The sequence below is a fragment of the Lepidochelys olivacea genome, assembly GCF_965140295.1.
Source record: "Lepidochelys olivacea isolate rLepOli2 genome assembly, chromosome: 1".
Taxonomy (NCBI): Eukaryota; Metazoa; Chordata; order Testudines; family Cheloniidae; genus Lepidochelys; species Lepidochelys olivacea.
Genome location: NC_140411.1, coordinates 99,657,073 through 99,669,398, shown reverse-complemented (window position 1 = coordinate 99,669,398; position 12,326 = coordinate 99,657,073). Strand labels below are relative to the sequence as shown.

Here is a 12,326-nt window from a genome sequence, read left to right as displayed (position 1 = left end):
AGCTGGCACACCCTAGGGGATTCTTACTTACACTCAGAATAGTGGCAAGGCCTGCTATGTGAGATACTATGTAAATAATAAAAGGAATGGCATTTGTGAAAAGCAAGTGATCCAATCTTTTAGTCAGCAGGGACTGCAGCTTTCGAGTGTCACACTCCTCAGTGGTGTTAGGGGTCTGTTGTGCCCTCTGTATAGCTTTTTGTCTTTGGCACGTTGGCAGCAGGGACAGGCTGGCAGCTGAAAGAGTCTTCTAATAACATCAGTACCCTTCACATTTTTATGGCTGTACATTCTAAGGGCCAGGACCTGTATGGTGCTGAGTATTGCCTATAAGAGGTAATCCATTAAGACCTCCTGTTGCAGGACTAGACCCTTTGTCATTTACCTGGTTAACACCTAAATCACAGTGATAGATTTAAACTTATTTGGAAAGGATATTATAATCCTTTTACCCACCGCCTGCTTCTTTTAGCCATATTTCCCTCACTTCTCCATCATTTAAGTGCTGTCTTGTAAGCCATTTCCTTATTTAACCTGAAGCAGGGGTTCTCAGTCTAAGGATAGGAACCTTCCAGGGAGGTTGTGAACAGATGTCAGAGGATCACAGCTATCCTGCCCTTCTCAGAATTCTAGATGGGAGGGAGGTTCCCATATAGAAAATGCTGAGAACCACTGGCCTAAAGACATTTAGCTAAACCCTCTTTTATACTGTTTCAAACTACGAAGTTTTTAAAACACTGGCAAATATTTGACAAGCTCTCCTGCATCTCAATTGGTAATCCATTATTTTAACATTTTTAAAATATTCCAATAAAATATTTTTCACAAGTTGTAATTAAAATCTTGAACACGGGCTGTGATTTTGTCAGATCTCACAACTCAGTGGAGGTTGTTCTTGGTCAATACTTGGGATATGAAACCTAACCCCTCCACCAATCCTTGATGTTACAGGGAATTGTATTGGTGATTCAAGAAGCACCATTCTTCCTCTTGAATTAGTACAGAACGAGTTCCCCACTGATTGTTATAGGACTCTGTGCTATTGGAAGCGGCATCTTTCTGGAAAGAACTGAATCAGGGCTTGGATCACTTGTGGTGATTAAAAAATCCATCACGCTTTTCAGGAGAAAGGATGTGTTTGCACCGGGGTATTGATCAAATTCTAACGTGAGCAATTTTCTTCTTCCTACCTAAATTCCCCTTGTACTTTCAACTGGACACAGTAGTCTCATTTTCTTAAACTGGGAGTAGTGATGAGGAGGCTGCTTTTCAAAGGGAATGGGGAATTATTCCAATGTTTCAGAAGAGAATATACAATTTTTATGTCAAACACCATTATTAAAATCTTGACAGGGCCAAACATCTGCATAGCAAATAATAGTCATTTTCCACTGAATGCATCCAATGAAGTGAGCCGTAGCTCACGAAAGCTTATGCTCAAATAAATTTGTTAGTCTCTAGGTGCCACAAGTCCTCCTTTTCTTTTTGCATAAAAATAAACGATGAATGTTTTTCACAGGCATAGCACTTCTAGGTTGCTTTTCTTCTCCGGCTGGCCCCTGCTGAATGCAACAATAAAAGCACAAGAAGATTTCTTGACATTATTGAGGGTAATGTTTCATGCCCTAAAACACTGAAACTGCCTTCAGTTGTAAGTGTAGCAGCTTTGTCATTCATGTGCAGTACATCTATCTCTGAGACTTACTTGATAATGCTGAGCTGATCAGTTTAAAAATACCATAAATTGTAACTTAAGAAAACAAAGGTCACTCCATCAGATCAGCTTCCACCAAAGCAACAAGTCCTTTTCTTATTCAAAAAAGTTACTACTATTAAATTGGGCAGTTATACTGAAGGACTTGATGCTGTTTCAGACCCAAAGCAGCCTTTATTACAAGTATTTTAACAGACTCTTGTGTTTCGAACTGTGAAAGTCCCTTATATAGTGATATGGTTAACGTGCTGCATTAACTTATTAGTGAAAACTAACCATTTTTCTTTTCTTTACCATTTGCTAAAGCAGTAAGAAAATGGCCATGAATACAACTGAAGGCTTAGCCAACTTAACTTCGTTGCAAAGCCATGCAGTTGCTTTCACAAACTGTACCGATGTAGATGTTCTTCTGAAGAATTTCTATCTCCCTCCTATGTACAGCATAATCTTTCTGGTGGGCTTCCCAGGGAATATTATTGCAATTTCTGTATACAGGTTCAAGATAAGTCCTGGAAGAACAGCACCATCATTATGTTGAACTTGTCCTTCACAGACCTACTGTACTTAACAAGCCTTCCTTTCCTGATACATTACTATGCCAATGGAGACCACTGGGTCTTCGGAGACTTCATGTGTTAGTTTATCCGTTTTGGCTTCCACTTCAACTTATATAGCAGCATCCTCTTCCTCACTTGCTTCAGCATCTTTTGCTACTTCGTGATTGTCCAGCCAGTAAAGTTCTTCTCTATTCAGAAAAGGAGATGGGCAGTGGTAGCTTGTGCTGCAGGTTGGGTGATTTCCCTGGTGGCTGTGAATCCTGGCAATTTTTTAATCACCTCAAGGGAGAACCAAAACAAATCCATTTGCCTGGACCTCACTAGTTCTGAAAACCTGGACACTATTAAGTGGTATAACTGGCTTCTGTCTGGGTTAGCCTTCTACCTGACACTAGTGGTTGTGACTCTGTGTTACACTGTCATTATCTACACTTTGACTAGAGGGCCTCATACTCCTGCTTGTTACAAGTAGAAGGCTCACAGACTTGCCATTCTCCTCTTGGTGATTTTTTATGTGTGCTTCCTACCCTTTCATGTCTTTAGGGGCGTTCGGATAGAATTACGACTTCAACCAGTTAGCTGCCACATTGAAAACCAAATCCACGCTGCTTACTTTGCCTCAGACCCTGAGCTGCACTAAACACGTGCGGTAACCTATTACTTTATGTTGTGATGGGAGACAACTTCCAGCAGGCCATCCTTGCTCTTTCAAGATGCAAGTTAAACAACTATGCGCAGCAAACCGGGAGCAATAGTGATGTGAATAAGTAAGTCATCCTTTAAAAAAGAAGCATAGATGCATTTGATTGCACTTGTCCTGTAACCTCTTTTATGTTCAGTTTTGTTTCCTAATAAAATTGCAGGTGGCCTCTCTGCTGCTCCAAAATAGCATCCCAAAACTGCAGAGGTTTAGGATTAGGCTGTATGTATGTCATGGTTAATAGGTGACTTGTATTACTTTTAAATTAAACTTTTTATTTGTTCATTTTATTGTATTTTTGAGGAAACACTTATGAAGTTGGTCAGAAATTACCTGAGTAGCCAGTCTTTGAGAGTTCATTTAGCAAGCCATTCAATATGGATTTGCCAGTAGCATATTTTAAACACAATGGGGGCCTCAATGTTGACCTCACAACACGAATACAACTTCCATGTTATCATTGATACAGTATCTTATTTAGTAGTCTGTGCCAAATGCCGCAGATGATGACGATTAAAAAGTTGAGTTACAAACATAGTTTATTATTTTGTTAGTCATTTAATAAAATAATACAAAAACTAACATGTCCTGAGCAGAGCCATTTCTTGATTAAGTAGGTAATATAAGTACACGAAAACATTTTAATATGCATCACAGATGTTGAACTCTATAGTTTTGAGAGCATTTTAAACTTTAAAGCATCAAACACTGAAAACATTTTTACAAACAGTACTGCAAATCACTTAACATGTTTATTATTTTAGACTGCCCATTTTTATCACCGCAAATTTTTTATTAAAGTGTGGACTTTGCCTATTAGCCACTAGGTGGCAATCATGTATGTGTATGCCAGTGAGCCAGATACCTGGTTTCAGGAATGCACCTTTGATTCAAACTCAGAGAGGGTTACATGACAATGTAGGGTGATTACTGTGGGGGAGTTAACCACCACATGTTTCTTATGGTGCTAAAATACAATTAATTCTAATTTATAAGAGAGGAGTTGTGCTGCATGGTGGCTTTACAACACTTTGCATATGTGACCTTGGCCAATGTATCTTTTTGAAAAGTATTGTTCATTTCAAAAAGAGCCTGCAGAAACATTATTGCCTACAGATGTTTGTTTCATTTTCTGGTCTGTAAAAGTGAGAAAGGCAACATAGCAGATGCTCCTTCAAAACAGGGCTTGTTCCCACTGGTATGTCTGTTATTAGACTATCTAAATATTGTATTTCAGCAGCAAGAACGTTCTGTAGAATAGATCAAGTTGTGGATTTCTCAGATGTAACTTTCCCCATGTTCCACTATAGGGAGATGGGCTGCTGTCCAGAATCCAAGTTGTGAAGTACAGTCTGCTGACATCATCAGGAACTGTAACGTTATGGGAGAAGCAGTAAGCCCTGGGAGGGTCTTATCCCCTAGCCTTGCTATACCTGGCAGAATCAGTCCCTGTTCCCTTCTTCCTAGCCTACATGACTGGAAGCTTGGGCCCTACATAAATTCAGGTACACGCCATAAGAAATGAGTGTCTTGGCATTACATTTTGTGACAGAATGTGAGGAATTTTAATTTAGATGACCTAATATATAAGAACATAAGAACGGCCCTACTGGGTCAGACCAAAGGTCCATCTAGCCCAGTATCCTATCTTCCAACAGTGGCCAGTGCCAGGTGCCCCAGAGGGAATGACCAGAACAGGTAATCATCAAGTGATCCATCCCCTGTTGCTCAATGCCAGCTTCTGGCAAACAGAGAGTAGGGACACCATTCCTACCAATCCTGGCTAATAGCCATTGATGGAACTGTTCTCCTTGAATTTATCTAGTTCTTTTTTGAACCCTGTTATGGTCTTGGCCTTCACAACATCCTCTGGCAAGGAGTTCCACAGGTTGATTGTGCATTGTGTGAAGAAATACTTCCTTTTATTTGTTTTAAATCTGCTGCCTATTAATTTCATTTGTGACCCCTAGTTCTCGTGTTATGAGAAGTAGTAAACAACACTTCCTCATCTACTTTCTCTACACCAGTCATGATTTTATAGACCTCAATCATATCTCCCCTTAGCCATCTCTTTTCCAAGCTGAAAAGTCCCAGTCTTATTACTCTCTTCTCATATGGAAGCCATTCCATACCCCTAATAATTTTTGTTGCCCTTTTCCGAACCTGTTCCAATTCCAATATATCTTTTTTGAGATGGGGTGACCACATCTGCACACAGATGTTGACTTTACTTTTTTTGTTTTTGGTACCAGGTCTTTTTCTTAACACAAATTACTTTCTGATCTTATACAATGTCGCCCTTCACCAAAACCATACCCTGACACCAAAAAAAGCATTGGTTAGGTTTCCCAGGAAAGAGTCAAAAATACAGCAATCTACTAGGAAGAGCAATATGATTGACTAGTATGAGGAAATGAACATCCACAAGCCAAAGCAGAATTTAACACATATTTAATATAAGCAAGTTACAATGGGTATGAATAACCTGAGAGCTTCTCCTGCCGACATAGCTACTGCCTCTCATAGAGGTGGAGTTATTAAGCCAATGGGAGAGATCTCTCCTGTTGGCTTAGAGCCGCTTCACTGAAAGTGTTACAGCTGTGCAACTGCATCGGTACAGTAGCGCAGCTGTAAGTTTGTAGTGTAGACTCTACTCTTATTTGGTTGCTTCCCCTCTTTTCTAATTTTGTCTCATGTATTTCTACCTAGTTTAAAGTTGATTAATTAATGCCTGTTTTGAACCAGCAGTTGCTGCCCTTTCTGCTTAAGAAGAGACCACTTACATCCAAACAGCTGCCTCTTGTCACAGAAAGTATTCCAGTGTTTCACGGATACAAAACATTCCCCTCTACACCATCTGTGCACCCATCTGCTGGTCTCTGTATCAGTCTAATTGAGGGGTAGTCAACAGGCAGACCAAATCCGGACCAACAGATGCTTTTGAATGGACTGCAAAATTTTTATTTACTTATTATCACTATTGTTATGGCAGTGTGAAATTTTTTTTCTGGAGTCTGGACCTTGACCAAGAAACGTGGACCTTGGAAAAAAAAAATAATTGACCATTCCTGGTCTAATTTCTTCCCTCACACGTAACGTCTGGTAACAGGATGGCCACTGTCTCTGTCCATGCAGTTTCCTATACTGGTGTTCATTGTCAGAGCATCTAAATCAACCTATTGGTCAGCTGTTGACACACCTCAGTGTCTAATCTTGATTGTTTTCCCCCCCTAAGTGCTGTAGGAAGTGGTAGTGCAATTCAGAAGTGGCCACTCTTTCCTAGCCTTCAGTATTAAATCAATGCCCCAGCAAGACACGCAGGGCACTGTGCCACTGGAAGTGCCATCTTTTAAAGGAAATGTAGAATACAGACCAAGACCACCTATGGCCCTTACAGATTAGCGTTATTATACGTTTGTGGTAGTGCACAGAAGTCTCAGTCAAGATTGAGCCCCCACTGGGCAAGACAAATATACATAGAATGAGATGGCCAGATCTGGATGGTGCCTCAGTTTGTAAAGAGTTTGGGGATTGTGATGCATGACCAGAAAGGGTTAAACATCCTACAGGATAAATGGCTCAAATTCAACCCTTAAAACATTTGATGAGATAATGTTTGTGTTTTTGTGTATTTACATATATATTGGTAAAAATCAACAGCGTAATCAAACAGTCCCTGCCTATGCTGTATTCTGTTAATTCAGAGATCAAAAGAACATCTTAACATTTAAACGAACTGTAAACAGAGGATGTCGCTGTACTCGTCTCTCTTTGAAATGTATAGCAAATCATCTGTGAATGGTGGAAAAACAGGCAACTGCCTTGTGTTAATCTGTGTGGATAATTACCAGCTATGCTTAGGAAATGGGTCCACTTCAAAGTCCACATGAGTGCCTATTGTTTGACTAAGGACTCCGACCTGTCAAAGTCGTCCTGGAATTGTATTAAAGACCTTTGGGTCCCAATCCTTTTTATCTCAGGTCTGCTTGAGGTTTCATGCAGGGGAAGCCTAACCCACAAGGACTGAGATCCGAGTTCGGACTGGACCACCCTGAAATATAAACATTGGACTATAAGCGTTGAACTATTTCTGAAAGAACTCTTTGCATCTACACAGCTCACCATCTCTGTTATGAATCTGAATCTCAAGAATCTCTCTTATGAATCTGACTCATCCATATGTATATGTCAAGGTTCCTCCCCCACTCTGAACTCTAGGGTACAGATGTGGGGACCTGCATGAAAAACCTCCTAAGCTTATCTTTACCAGCTTAGGTCAAAACTTCCCCAAGGTACAAAATATTACCCCCGTTATCCTTAGACTGGCCGCTACCACCACCAAACTAATACTGGTTACTGGGGAAGAGCTGTTTGGACGCGTCCTTCCCCCCAAAATACTTCCCAAAACCTTGCACCCCACTTCCTGGACAAGGTTTGGTAAAAAGCCTCACCAATTTGTCTAGGTGACTACAGACCCAGACCCTTGGATCTTAAGAACAATGAACAATCCTCCCAACACTTGCACCCCCCCTTTCCTGGGAAATGTTGGATAAAAAGCCTCACCAATTTGCATAGGTGACCACAAACCCAAACCCTTGGATCTGAGAACAATGAAAAAGCATTCAGTGTTTTACAAGAAGACTTTTAATAAAAAATAGAAGTAAATAGAAATAAAGAAATTCCCCCTGTAAAATCAGGATGGTATATATCTTACAGGGTAATTAGATTCAAAAACATAGAGAACCCCTCTAGGCAAAACCTTAAGTTACAAAAAAGATACACAGACAGAAATAGTTATTCTATTCAGCACAATTCTTTTCTCAGCCATTTAAAGAAATCATAATCTAACACATACCTAGCTAGATTACTTACTAAAAGTTCTAAGACTCCATTCCTGTTCTGTCCCCGGCCAAAACGACTACAGACAGACACAGACCCTTTGTTTCTCTCCCTCCTCCCAGCTTTTGAAAGTATCTTGTCTCCTCATTGGTCATTTTGGTCAGGTGCCAGCGAGGTTACCTTTAGCTTCTTAACCCTTTACAGGTGAGAGGAGCTTTCCCCTGGCCAGGAGGGATTTCAAAGGGGTTTACCCTTCCCTTTATATTTATGACACGCCCCCCAAATCTCAGCTAGGGTGAAACACTGGCTGGGATTTCTTCCTGGAGCTCTAGGAAAACAGAGTTAATAAGACACATGCATCTCTAAATATACTACCAAGTACATAAAGACTAACAATATTTTCCACATCTCAAGGACGATTTTAACCAGTTGATTCTGGGAAACTTTCACGGGAGAGTGCATCAGCCACTTTGTTAGAAGCTCCTGAGATGTGTTGGATGTCGAAATCAAAATCTTGGAGAGCTAAACTCCACCGAAGAAGTTTTTTGTTAGTTTCTTTGACGGTGTGAAGCCACTTTAGTGCAGCATGGTCGGTTTGCAGGTGGAAACGCCGTCCCCAAACATATGGGCGTAGCTTTTCCAGAGCGTAGACAATGGCATAACATTCTTTTTCAGTGACTGACCAGTTGCTTTCCCTCTCAGACAGTTTTTTGCTGAGAAACACTACAGGGTGGAATTCTTCATCAGGTCCTTTCTGCATTAAAACTGCTCCCACACCACGCTCGGATGCATCTGTGGTTACTAGGAACGGTTTGTCAAAGTCTGGGGCCCTTAGTACAGGGTCAGACATGAGTGTCGCTTTAAGCTTGTTAAAGGCCTTCTGACACTTTCCGGTCCACTGAACAGCATTTGGCTGTTTCTTTTTGGTTAGGTCTGTCAGTGGGGCAGCGATTTGGCTGTAGTGCGGTACAAATCGTCTGTAATAACCGGCCAAGCCTAAGAAGGATTGAACCTGTTTCTTTGACTTTGGGACAGGCCACTTTTGGATAGCATCCACTTTGGCCTGTAGGGGGCTGATAGTTCCTTGACCCACCTGGTGTCCAAGGTAAGTCACTCTGTTTAGGCCTATTTGACACTTCTTAGCCTTAACAGTTAGTCCTGCCTCCCTTATGCGCTCAAGGACTTTTTGTAGATGTTCCAGGTGGTCTGCCCAGGAATCCGAAAATATGGCCACATCGTCAAGGTAGGCGACTGCATATTCTCCTAATCCCGCTAGGAGACCATCTACAAGTCTTTGGAAAGTGGCAGGTGCATTTCGCAGCCCGAAAGGGAGTACATTAAATTCATACAGCCCGAGATGTGTGATGAAGGCTGACCTTTCCTTGGCAGATTCATCTAGCGGTACCTGCCAGTACCCCTTGGTTAAGTCCAAGGTAGAGATGAACTGGGCCCGTCCCAGTTTCTCTAATAGTTCATCTGTGCGTGGCATGGGATAGTTGTCTGGGCGAGTTACAGCATTTAGCTTACGGTAGTCCATGCAAAAACGTATTTCCCCATCTGGTTTGGGAACTAGAACCACTGGAGATGCCCATGCACTTTCAGAGGGGCGGATTACACCCATCTGTAACATATCCTGGATCTCCCGTTCTATAGCAGTTTTAGCTTGAGGAGACACCCGGTAAGGGTGGACCCTAATTGGGTGAGCATTACCTGTGTCAAGGGAGTGGTATGCCCGTTCAGTCAGTCCTGGGGTGGCTGAGAACGTTGGCACGTAGCTAGTGCACAGCTCCTGGATCTGCTGTCGCTGCATACGCCCAAGGGTCATGGAGAGGTTCACCTCTTCCACACCACCAGCACATTTCCCTTCGTAGTAGACACCTTCAGGCCACTCAGCGTCGTCTCCTCCCTGGGCTGTAAACTGACAAACCTTTAATTCTCTGGAATAAAAGGGCTTTAGAGAATTAATATGATACACCTTAGGCTTTCGGTTGGAGGTGGGGAATGCTATGAGATAATTAACAGCTCCCAGGCGCTCCTGGACCACGAATGGCCCTTCCCACGATGCTTCCATTTTATGGGCCTGGAGCACCTTTAAGACCATGACCTGGTCTCCTACTTTGAAGGAACGCTCTCTGGCATGTTTATCATACCAGGCTTTTTGCTCTTTTTGAGCATTCTGTAAGTTTTCTCTAGCAAGGGCTAAAGAGGTTCGGAGGGTGTTTTGTAGGTTGGTTACAAAGTCCAGAATGTTAGTTCCTGGAGAAGGTGTAAATCCCTCCCATTGCTGCTTCACCAACTGCAATGGCCCCTTAACCTCACGGCCATATACAAGTTCAAATGGGGAAAACCCTAAACTGGGATGTGGTACAGCTCTGTAGGCAAAGAGCAACTGCTGCAATACTAGGTCCCAATCATTGGAGTGCTCATTTACGAATTTACGTATCATGGCCCCCAAAGTTCCATTAAACTTCTCCACCATGCCATTTGTTTGATGATGGTAAGGAGTGGCAACCAAGTGATTTACCCCATGAGCTTCCCAAAGGTTTTTCATAGTTCCTGCCAGGAAATTAGTCCCTGCATCTGTGAGGATGTCGGAGGGCCAACCTACCCTGGCAAAAATGTCTGCTAGTGCCTGGCACACACTTTTAGCCCTGGTGTTGCTTAGAGCTACTGCTTCCGGCCATCGGGTGGCAAAATCCATGAAAGTCAGTATGTACTGCTTTCCTCTGGGTGTCTTTTTCGGAAAAGGACCCAGAATATCCACAGCTACTCGCTGAAATGGAACTTCAATGATGGGGAGTGGCTGGAGAGGAGCTTTGACCTGGTCTTGGGGTTTTCCCACTCTTTGGCACACCTCACAAGACTGGACATAGGTAGAATGGAATGGAATGACCAGTGGAATGACCCCCCCAAACGGTCTTTGGTCCTGTTCACCCCAGCATGGCCACTAGGGTGATCATGGGCTAAGCTCAAGAGCTTGGCCCGGTATTTAGTTGGAACTACCAACTGTCTCTGAGGATGCCAGTCTTCCTGGTGTCCCCCAGAAAGAGTTTCCTTGTATAAAAGTCCTCTTTCTACAACAAACCTGGATCGATTAGAAGAGCTGAGAGGCGGTGGGTTGCTCCGTGCCGCCGTCCAAGCTCTCTGGAGGCTTTCATCTGCTTCCTGTTCGGTCTGGAACTGTTCCCTTGATGCTGGAGACATCAGTTCCTCATGGGATTGTGGACCTAGGCTTGGTCCCTCTGGAAGCGATATAGGGGATGGAGCTGTTTCTGTTGACTGTGAACCGCTCTCCGCTGGTGCACTATGTTGGGATTCAGGCTCCGGCTGAGCCTCTTGTGTAGGGTTATGGGCTGCTGCCAGTTCAGGGTCGGTGGGGCCCTTTGGTGTTGAGGTTGCAAGTACTGGATTCAGTGCTGACACGGGGTCTGGTGTTGGTTGTTTGGCTGGTTCCGGTTCTGGGACTGGTTCCGTCTGGGTCTCTGGGACTGGATCCACTACTGCTGTTGCAGACATTGGCCTGGGGTCCAGGTCCATCACCTCTGACTGGGTCCTGATAGAAGTTTCCGGAACAGAGCTAGGCCTCACGGCTTGTTTAGCCTGGTTGCGGGTGACCATTCCCACCCTCTTGGCCTGCTTCACATGATTGGCCAAGTCTTCCCCCAACAGCATGGGGATGGGATAATCATCATAGACTGCAAAAGTCCACATTCCTGACCAGCCCTTGTACTGGACAGGCAACTTGGCTGTAGGCAAATTGAAAGAGTTGGACTTGAAGGGTTGAATCGTCACTTGGATCTCTGGGTTGATTAAATTGGGGTCCACTAAGGAAGCATGGATAGCTGACACTTGTGCTCCGGTGTCCCTCCACGCGGTGACCTTCTTCCCACCCACACTCACAGTTTCCCTCCGCTCCAAGGGTATCTGGGAGGTATCTGGGCCTGTGGACCTCTGGTGTGATTCCGGTGCAATGAACTGTAATCTGTTGGGGTTCTTGGGGCAGTTGGCCTTTACATGCCCCAGCTCGTTACACTTAAAACATCGTCCAGCTGACGGGTCACTGGGGCGAGGAGGGTTGCTGGAGAACGGGGTGGTGGGACGATAAGGGGTCTGGAGGGTTCTTTGGGAGGTAGGTGGGGCTTTGGGCGGCCCCCGGTAATAGGGTGTGGTCTGGGGTGGTCCCTTCTGGTCTCCGCTCCAACTGCGACCAGTTTTCTTCTTCTCTGCCACCTCCACCCATCTGGCTCCAATCTCTCCTGCCTCAATTACAGTTTTGGGTTTCCCATCTAGGATATATCTTTCTATTTCCTCAGGAACACCCTCTAAGAATTGTTCCATTTGCATTAGGAAGGGCAAATTTACTGGAGATTCAACACTTGCTCCTGATATCCAGGCATCCCAATGTTTTACAATGTGGTAGGCATGTCGGGTAAATGACATGTCTGGTTTCCACCTTAGGGCTCTGAACCTCCGACGAGACTGCTCGGGTGTTATCCCCATTCTGACTCTCGCCTTG

The 12,326-nt window shown here is 43.7% G+C and overlaps 1 protein-coding gene and 1 pseudogene across 2 annotated transcripts in view; one reads left to right on the top strand and one right to left on the bottom strand.

The window, feature by feature from the left end:
* The window catches only part of MBNL2 (muscleblind like splicing regulator 2), a 363,485-nt gene that overhangs the window by 263,964 nt on the left and 87,195 nt on the right, over positions 1–12,326 (bottom strand). The gene's annotated exons all lie outside the window — the stretch shown is intronic.
* On the top strand, positions 2,031–3,042 carry LOC311517639 (2-oxoglutarate receptor 1-like; annotated as a pseudogene). The gene has a single exon. The product of its transcript is annotated as a 2-oxoglutarate receptor 1-like (transcript).